The sequence below is a fragment of the Ambystoma mexicanum genome, chromosome 13, assembly GCF_040938575.1.
Source record: "Ambystoma mexicanum isolate Mex_15411 chromosome 13, UKY_AmexF1_1, whole genome shotgun sequence".
NCBI classification, from domain to species: domain Eukaryota; kingdom Metazoa; phylum Chordata; class Amphibia; order Caudata; family Ambystomatidae; genus Ambystoma; species Ambystoma mexicanum.
Genome location: NC_090938.1, coordinates 55,472,625 through 55,482,543, shown reverse-complemented (window position 1 = coordinate 55,482,543; position 9,919 = coordinate 55,472,625). Strand labels below are relative to the sequence as shown.

Here is a 9,919-nt window from a genome sequence, read left to right as displayed (position 1 = left end):
TCCTGGAACCTCATGTGCACGCAGCGGTCAGGTCCCGAAATCTCAAGTGTTCACAGCGGACAGGTGGTGAAACCTGAAGTGCTGGCAGTGGTCAGATCCCAGAACCTCAAGTGCACACAGCGGTCAGGTCCCGGAATCTCAAGTGCATGCAGCTGTCAGGTCCTGGAACCTCAAATGCATGCAGCGGTCATGTCCCGGAAGCTCAAGTGCATGCAGCTGTCAGGTCCCAGAACCTCAAGTGCACGCAGCGGTCAGGTCCCGGAATCTCAAGTGCATGCAGCTGTCAGGTCCCGGAACCTCAAGTGCATGCAGCGGTCATGTCCCAGAACCTCAAGTGCATGCAGCTGTCAGGTCCCGGAACCTCAAGTTCACGCACCGGTCATGTACCGGAACCTAAAGTGCATGCAGATGTCAGGTCCTGGAACCTCAAGTGCATGCAGCTGTCAGGTCCCCCAACCTCAAGTGCATGCAGCTGTCAGGTCACGGAACCTCAAGTGCATGCAGCGGTCAGGTCCCAGAATCTCAAGTGCTCACAGTGGACAGGTGCTGGAACCTGAAGTGCAGACAGCGGTCAGATCCCAGAACCTCAAGTGCACACAGTGGTCAGGTCCCGGAATCTCAAGTGCATGCAGCTGTCAGGTCCCGGAACCTCAAGTGCATGCAGCGGTCATGTCCCAGAACCTCAAGTGCATGCAGCTGTCAGGTCCCGGAACCTCAAGTGCACGCAGCGGTCATGACCCGGAACCTCAAGTGCATGCAGATGTCAGGTCCTGGAACCTCAAGTGCATGCAGCTGTCAGGTCCCGGAACCTCAAGTGCACACAGCGGTCAGGTCCCCGAACCTCAAGTGCACGCAGCTGTCAGGTCACGGAACCTCAAGTGCACGCAGCTGTCAGGTCCTGGAACCTCAAGTGCACGCAGCGGTCAGGTCCCGGAATCTCAAGTGCTCACAGCGGACAGGTGCTGGAACCTGAAGTGCTGGCAGCAGTCAGATCCCAGAACCTCAAGTGCACGCAGCGGTCATGTCCTGGAACCTCAAATGCATGCAGCGGTCATGTCCTGCAACCTCAAGTGCATGCAGCTGTCAGGTTCCTGAACCTCAAGTGCACGCAGCGGTCATGTCCTGGAACCTCAAGTGCATGCAGCTGTCGGGTCCCGGAACCTCAAGTGCACGCATCGGTCAGGTCCTGGAACGATCCTACCTAGTTAAGTCTGTAGATGATTGGCCTGGAGTGGCAAAGGGGACCTTAGCAAACCCATTTGTCTTGCAGTGCTTTCACTATCACTTTTAAAGGGGCTTTTTCTACTGGGCACGTACGAGGTCACATTCATTCTCGTTGTCTGCCACCTCTTCCTGGTTTGGGATTCAGTGGAAAACGAAAGTTTCTCCGTCAAACAGCTGATGAGAAAGTGCAGGATTAGGGAGCATGGCAAGGGTGTGGCTTGGCAACGGCTGGCAGAAGTACAAGGTGATGTTGTGAAACTGAGTCCATTGTGTCACTCTAGGATCCCTTTAACATCTTCACCGGCTGCCAGAACCGGCCAGTCAGCCAAGCAAGGGTTCGCCGCACTCCTTCCTCCACTGGCTACGTCGACGCAGGTAGGTGGGCACTGGCATCGATGAAGTGGGTGTGATCTACCCAGTTTCGGCTCTTTGAGAACCAGCTGTCCTGCTGTCAAAGAAGAAAAGAGTGGAAGATTGCAGCGGAGCAAGAGAGGGATAAGGTGACAGCGAAGAAGGGGGGGTGCGACTGGCGCTACAGAAGCAGCAAAGACCTTGAGGTGACTGGCAAGTGCGAATCTGTCTCACTGTAAACTGTGACATCTGGGGAGCGCCTAGCTGCCCTTTATAGGGCCTTGAAGCGCTCTGGGTTGTCTAGAAATGTAGTAGTCTGTAGTCTGAACATTACATAATAACATTACTTTCAGAGCACAGAAAGCTGAGCTCCTCTTGTGCTAAGGAGTGCAATCTCTAGGCTTCTGTGGGATCATGTATTACAAATATTTCATTCTCAATTATAACGTCTCACTTTCTTCTTTCGGGATAATTTACTTTTTTATGCACCATATTTGTTAAATGATGTTTTGAATAATTAGTGTTCTGTATATTTTTACTTTTCATTCCTATTTCATTTCTGATCTCTTGAGTTAGTACTTTTTTGGGAATGTTTCAAGTCCTTTTAGTGTTCTTTTTTTGTTACATTCTCTTGGGGGAAGACCCACTAAGAGCCCCCTTGACCCCCATCAGCACCTCAGTTCTTTACAATAGACGTATGTTTTAGGGAAATAGAGTATTTGTGTAAGAATTTTTTTTAAAGAAAGATATTTTCCAAACAAAATATTTCCTGATTGGCATTTTTGGAAAAGCTATTGTATGTCAGGACCATCAGACCACAGGTTCCAATCCCAGCAGGGCTTGCCCAGTTTTGCATATTTATGAGGGTATTCAAGAGAAGCCTGGATGTGGCTAACGCTGGCATCTGCCACTTCTGAGTCAAGACATCATTGAGTTTGCAGGGTTCCTGAATACGCGTTAGGGAATCCATTCCACCCAACACTGAATCACACAGCCTTTCTCTGTAGTCGTCTGGTCCGTTTTAAGCCGAACCTTTAAAGGATTCAGGTGACAGATTCAGGCTAAGCTTAACTCAAGTCATGCTGGTGAAACGTTGCTTTGTACATTGGCTTGAAGAGGTCAGACATTTTCCTGACGCACACCTGTTCAAAGCAAATAAAGTATCAAGTTGATAGAATAGTTAAGACGTTCCGCCCTTTCCTGCATGGGGTGCTCAAAGAAAGCACATTGTCTCAATCTCCGATGATTTGCAGGAGGCTGCCTCTTTAATTTAGAAACCACAACTGTAACCATTTCTAAAAAAAATACTTAGTGCAACATTCACAAAAAATAATGCAAATATAAAATGTGCAGAGAATGTATTTTTTTATTTGCGTTACTTTGAGAAATGCACAGGTCACGTTATTCACAAAGCTAGCCTCTGCATTTCCAGGGGAAGTTGCTGTGGCACCATTGATGCACCGGCAAACCCTCTTGCATACATGAGTGCCCAGAGACTGTACGGCGCTCCCTGCACCCAAAGTTCTCTTTCAGATATGTTCTGTGTTGCTTTACAGGTGGAAAGCTCATCATATTGTAATACTACCTGACTAAATGGTTTTCTTTTAAGGAATGTCAGAGTCTACATTACGAATGCTTGACATGTGACTGACTCTGCCTCAGCCCTCCCGGCCTTTCGGGTGTTTTTTACCTGCAGCTATGGACTGTCACTAGTATTTTATAAATGACTCATGGACAGTAAGAAGGATGAAACTGGATGCATTCTGAATACATGACTGACTCTGCCTCAGCCCTCTGGGCTTTTCAGAGGTCAATGCCTGTTGTGAATTCTCTGTATTGTAATATTGTGGGCGTCAATAGTACAGAAAGTGTCTGCCTCGGAGTGATGAGAAGCAGACCCAGGCATGCCTGACATGGGGCTGACTCTGCTAGTTTGACTCTAATCGGACATTTGCCCACTTCAGCAGTACTGATTTGATCAACTTCAGAAGGATAAAAGACTACTGCTTACCCAGATTCAAACCTTGGACCTGCAGGTTATGCATAGATCGTTGTAGCAGGTGCATTCATCTACTGAGACATCTTACTGCATAGTTTAACGTGCTGTTCTACTCTGACAATTTTCGCAAGTGCACAGGACATTTCCTTCTGCTAACCCTCCCACCCAGCCTCAACTGACCTCTCCCTGTCCCCTAACCTTTCTCTCCCTTCCTGAAGCCTTTTAAGTTTGTTTGTGAATGTGTTTTTCCCAGGATTCAAGCTGAACTTACCCGAACTTCTCCGAACAGTGGTGCTTCTTGAATGAGTGTCAGGCAGATTGGACTGTAAGAAAAAACATAGCAAACCCTGAACTAATACAAATCTCCATAGGAAATGTGTGGGAGCCTGCAGACCACTCTGGAGAAAGTTTGCCCAGGCTGACCACTAAATGACCATGTGTGATAGGAGAAGAAGGGGCAATCTTCTTGGAACTGATTTTCAAACCTAAGGAAAAGGAAAGACAGGTCGAATTTGTTCACAATAATTTCAAAGCACTCTCTACCAAAGATATAAAGCAAATGATGTTTGCCAAAGTGCTGGATCTGTAGTAATCCACGCAATGGCTAGTTAAGGAATAAAGCAGAATGGTTATATCTGGGGCGGTTTCTGAATCCATCTGCCAGAGGGGTCCACAACCTTTGACTCTCCAGATGTTTTGGACTACAATACCAATCAGAGCTAGCCGGCATATTCAATGGTGAGGGATCATGGGAGTTGTACAGACACTGATTTTTTTTTTATTTTATTCACAAATATAGCACATACCCACGTTAAAAGTTGTACAATGGTGACTCAGCAACCCTACTCACCCCCACCCCCCATTAGCCTATCATGTGTCTGTCACAACAAATGTTATCTTATTACAGTCATAAAGCAACATCCAAGAACATGCCCCATAGTTTCCTATGTAGCACATATTTTGTTTTTTTTGGCAGAACATTTTCTAACAAGGACATTCTACGCAACTCTTCTAGCCACTCCTCTTTAGAAGGAGGCTTTTCAGATTGCCAACTTCTCAAAATTAATTAAGTGGCAGTCAGCGCAGCTCTGAGCAGCCAGCTCTTTTGTGTTAAAGACGTGCCACCGAGAGCTGTGCCTTCCCCTAGTGTCAAAGTCTCAAAAACATATTCAAGACCCAGTCTCGGTGCCTTGGTTATCACAGGACCCAACTTTCTCCCAAAATATTCTTACTCTGTTGCAATCCCACATCATATGTTCTAAAGTACCAATGTTGTGTCGGCATCCCCGGCATACGCTGGAACCACACATTCCCCCCTCGGACATTGGGCCTCATTACGACTCAGGCGGTAAGGGGTTTACGGCGGCGTAAACAGCGCCGACCCTTACCGCCTGATTCCGAGGTCCCTTAGCGCCATGGAGGTTTTGGTGTTAAGATCCATGGCGCTAAGGGACCTTGATGTTAATTACGCCACCGTAATTTACGGTGGCGTAATTAACGCCTTCCCCACTCCCATTATGCCCTATGGGACAAAAATGGGAATGGGGAAGGGTAAATGGGGATTGGGGACTTACCGCCCCGTCAACCTCGGAATGGGGCGGTAAGTCCACCAACCACCATGGCGTAAATGTAGTTTACGCCATGGTGGTAAAGGTACGACCGAGGCGGTAACTTACCGCCTGGGTCGTAATGAGGCCCATTGTTTCTGGTGTCCAATATGCTCTATGTAAAAGTTGTATCCGTCTCGCTCTTTCTCCCCAGTGAAATGACGTATGTGGTACGTTCCTGCGTATCGCTTCCCAACTTCCTTCATTCATTCCATTTGTGAGGTTCTGTGACCAAGTCTCAATCAGTTTCACGTGCCCTTCCTTTGCTCCAGTCAACAGACGGTACGTCGCGGCTGCTGCATGGTTTCCCCTGCCTAACCTCTGTATACGACGTTCTTCTGAAATATTTGCACGCAGAGCCTATCATTCTTTTCAGTTTTTGGTATTCTTTGTAAGCACCTTCATCTAGATTATGCATCCGTCTCACGTTCTCAAATAACGTCCATTTCCCGTTTTCAATCAACTCTTCGAACCCTTCCACCGCTCCCAAGAACCAAGAGGGCCCAAACACCACCTTTTTATTTTCTCTGATTTTGGCGTTGAAGCACAAAGTCGCTTTACTGGATTTTTATGTGTCACGACCTCAGATATTTCAGCCCGGCAGTATTTCAAAAATACTGTTGGAGGATACGATTCTTCTTAATTTCTAGATCTGAATATTCGTACCGTTCTGGGTTCTATAATTATAATTGGTTATTTATAACACGCTTAATACCCAGAGGCTTCTCTTCGCGGACCCAGGATTCGAACCTGTGTTACCCAGAGTCGTCTTGCTTCCAAGGTGAGCACGTTGCCCCTGAGCTATCCTCCCATTGACAAACATAGACATCCTCCGTCTAATGGACAAACCAAACCAGCCTCCGCTTTTGTCCATTCATCAGGTTCGTTCTGCAAGAAGGGTAATATATGTTGCACGGTGAGTGCTAGGCAGCAATCTTCAGAATGGGGTACCTTCATCCCACCTGTAAAATCATAAAAGAATTATGAAAACATCTGAAATACGCTCAACCAAAGAGAAGTAATCATTATTTGGTGAGGGGAAATCCAGATGAAACCCCTTTTTACACAACACCAAACTCTCCTGGCAGTCTTGGCCTGGTCCCAGCACAGGCCCGCCCCCTTATGCCACCCAGCCTGAGACATGCTGACTGCTCCAGCTCCAAAAATATAAAACAGGAAGAGGGGTATTTAAACAAATATGCACCTCAAAATAACCGTTACTGACGGTACACGATTAAAAAAAGGCCAGCGAAAAATAGTCTAGGGCTAGTTTACAGAAAATGTGCATCGGTGTAAGTGAAAATGTGCAATTCTGCAGAAATTGCAGTATTGCAAAAACGAATTGTTGCTGCAATGCATTTTTTCACAGCACTATTTGCCTGGGTCTTAATAGGGTCGATAATAGCGCTAGGGCAACATGCATTGAAATCATGTGCTTTTGCAGTTTACCACTGTTTGCACTAGTGCTAATAGTATGCAAACGTGGGCACCCATCAGTACAAGGTTTCAGGCCCCAGAGTTCGCGAAGCCCAACATATCAGAAACCAATCTCCTTTCCTTTCCCCTGTACTTGTTGCTTGCCTCTTTCCCATGCTACCTCTTCCTTTCATCCCAGAGAAAAGCAGCACACAAGATTCAATGATCTGCTTCTTGGCGCTTGAATGAAAGGTGCTATTCGTGCTAGTCAGTGCTCAGGAATAACCACTTGCCGTGGTTTTGATAAAGTGCTTGCTGCAAAACGTTTGGAGTTTGTCCGGCTCTATGGTTCGGAGGAATTCCCCACGTTTCAGTGTATTTCTGCCAATGCAGTCAAAAGTCAGGCATCTCGGAATCAGATATCCTGAGGAGCAAAGCATGATGGGACGTGAAATCCTCAAGGTGACCCAACAGGAGCGTCATCAAGGTGTTTCCATATCACTCATTTTAAGGCTGAGCAACACTCATGCATGGATGTGACAAGTGGGATACTGTTTGCCACGATGGTGAAATAACAGTGAATATTGGTCCAGTTTAGGAGGCCATATCGGAAATATGTTCTATTGTTCTAGAGCCACGCCTGGAGTATTGTGCCCAGTTAAGATATTGTCTTAAGTGTTGTTACCAGTTCTGGATGTCTGGAGTGTTGTGCCCATTTCTGGAGACCCTGCATCCACTATTGTGTCCAGTGTTGGAGGTCATATCTGAAGCCGGGGGCCTGGACCACACCTGAAGTCTTTTTTTCCAGTTTTGAGGGTCTCATTTTCATGATTGACTTGCATTCTGGAGATCACAGCTGAAGTAGTATTTCCAGATTTGGAGGCCATGTCTGAAGTAATGTTTCCAGTTCTGGAAACCAGACCTAAAGAGCACACCTGAAGTATTTTTTACAATTCTGGAGACCAGAATTGGAGTTGTGGGTCCAGTACTGGAAGATACACCTGGAATACTGGACCCTGCTCAGGAAACAATATTCGAAGTGTAATTTCCAGTTCTGGAGGCCACATTTGGAGTATTGTTTACAGTTCTAGAGACCACACCTGAAGTATTGTTTACAACTCTGGAGACCAGACTTGGAATTTTGGGTCCAGTCCTGGAAGATACACCGGGAATACTGGACCCTGCTCAGGAAACACTATCTGAAGTGTAATTTCCAGTTCTGGAGGCCACATTTGGAGTATTGTTTACAGTTCTAGAGACCACACCTGAAGTATTGTTTACAACTCTGGAGACCAGACTTGGAATTTTGGGTCCAGTCCTGGAAGATACACCGGGAATACTGGACCCTGCTCAGGAAACACTATCTGAAGTGTAATTCCCAGTTCTGGAGGCCACACTTGGAGTATTGTGTCCAGTATTTGGGACTTCGCTTTCGTTACTTTCTCATTTTGAAGGTAAAACCAGGATTACTGCATCCATTTCTGGAGGCCACATCGGCAGTATTGGGTTCAGTTCCAGAGGCCAAATCTGAAGTATTATGTCCATTTCTGTAGACCTCACCTGAAGTAATGTTACAGGTCTGGACACCTCATTTGCAGTATTGTGTCCCGTTCTGGAGAACACACCAGGAGTATTGGTCCAGTCGAGGAGACCATATGTGAAGTATTGTGTCATGTTTTGGAGACCACACGTAAAGTGTTGCTTTAGTTCCACAGACTACACCTGAAGTATTGTTTCTAGCTCCAGAGACCATACTTGGAGTATGGGGTCCAGTTCAGGGTGGCAGACCTGGAGTATTGTACCAGTTCTGGAGGCCATACCAGGAGTATTGTTTCAAGGTCAGGCGGTAACATCTGGAGTACTGCATTCAGTTTCTGAGACCATATGTGAAGTGTTGTTTCCAGTTGTAGAGGATACACCTGCAGTATTGTGGCAGCATTTGGAGGCAACCCCCGGAGTGTTATGTCCAGTTCTGAAGGCCTATTTCTGAAGTATTATTTCCAGTTCTGGAAGCCACAATTGGAGTATTGTTTCCATTTCTGGAGACCACACTTGGCATATTGTGTCCAGTTGTGTAGGCCAAAACTTGGAGTATTCTGGCCAGTTCTGGAGGTCAGGTTGGAAATATTAGGTCACCGTCTGGAGTCCTCACCAGGATATTGAATCCAGTTCTGGAAACCACGTTTGGGGTATTCTTTACAGTTCTGAAGGCCACATTTCCAGTCTTTTAGAGATCACACGTGATGTGTTGTTTCTAGAACTGGAGGCCACATCTAAAGAAGAGAGTAGATTGGAGGATGAATAATCTAGACACACACACACACACACACACACACACACACACACACACACACACACACACACACACACACACACACACACACACCCACACACCCCCCCCCCCCCCCCCCCCCCCCCAGTGTCTATTTCTCTTCACATGTCTGTGCATTTGGGAACTGGGCATGTGGACTGCCATCCTTCCCCTGAGACCTGGCCAAATGTTGCAAAGGAGAAGGAAGCAGGATCTCCAGATAGTCCTTGGAACCTATGGGAGCAACAGATGTTTCAGATGTGTTGTCCTCACAACCTAATCCCCTGGTTGTCTATTCAGTATGTACAGTGCAATGTTAGAAGCAGTTTAATGTTAGGGTGAGTGTTGTGAAAAATGAAATGTGCAACACGCCTAGTGTTGTGTATTCACTTCATGATTCAAACATACAACCCTTTTATCTCAGAAATATTTGTCAAATAAAAAGGTCTGTAGTCATTCTCATGTCTCCCAAAATGCTATTTTATTGTATGCAAAGCAGGCTGGGACCCTCATTGGTGCTATGTGTCCTCATCCCCTTTTCTTAAAGAGAATTTCAAAAGAGAACACTAGAACTGTCCATTTGTAATGCTACCTGTTAAGAATGGTATTCCTATTGTATGGTTATTCTGCGTTATCCTTCTTCCTGAATCCATGCTGTGTGTCTGCAGGTGTGAGGTCATGAATGCAATGCCTGGAGTGCGACTGACTGGAATGCTGAGTGCATGACATTCCAGCCAGGGCGGTTGGTAATGATGTAGCCTGGCAGGTGGTAGGCAGAGGGCTTCCCCTGTACTGTACTTCCTTTCTCCTTTTGATGAAACCTGATTAAAGTAACTTGAAGACCACAGCTGGCTACCAGAGTATACTTTATAAGTCCCCTGACTACTGGTCTTAACACTACCCTCCTATCAGAAAACAATGTGTATGATCTGTGCTTTGGGAAGAAAGAGAAGGTTAACAATCATATTATTGTGACTAAAAGAATGCACTGGAAATGATCAAGAGATGTGA

The 9,919-nt window shown here is 46.3% G+C and overlaps 1 protein-coding gene across 4 annotated transcripts in view; it reads left to right on the top strand.

Annotated features, from left to right (window-relative positions):
- Nucleotides 1–1,375: 1,375 nt before the first annotated feature.
- The window catches only part of LOC138520840 (polymeric immunoglobulin receptor-like), a 102,171-nt gene continuing 93,627 nt past the window's right edge, over nucleotides 1,376–9,919 (top strand). For 2 of the 4 annotated variants that reach the window (XM_069633196.1, XM_069633194.1), the window contains exon 1: nucleotides 1,376–1,781. The gene's annotated coding sequence lies outside the window, so the exon portion shown is untranslated. The remainder of the gene's footprint in view (nucleotides 1,782–9,919) is intronic. The other 2 variants (XM_069633195.1, XM_069633193.1) reach the window with 2 other exon arrangements.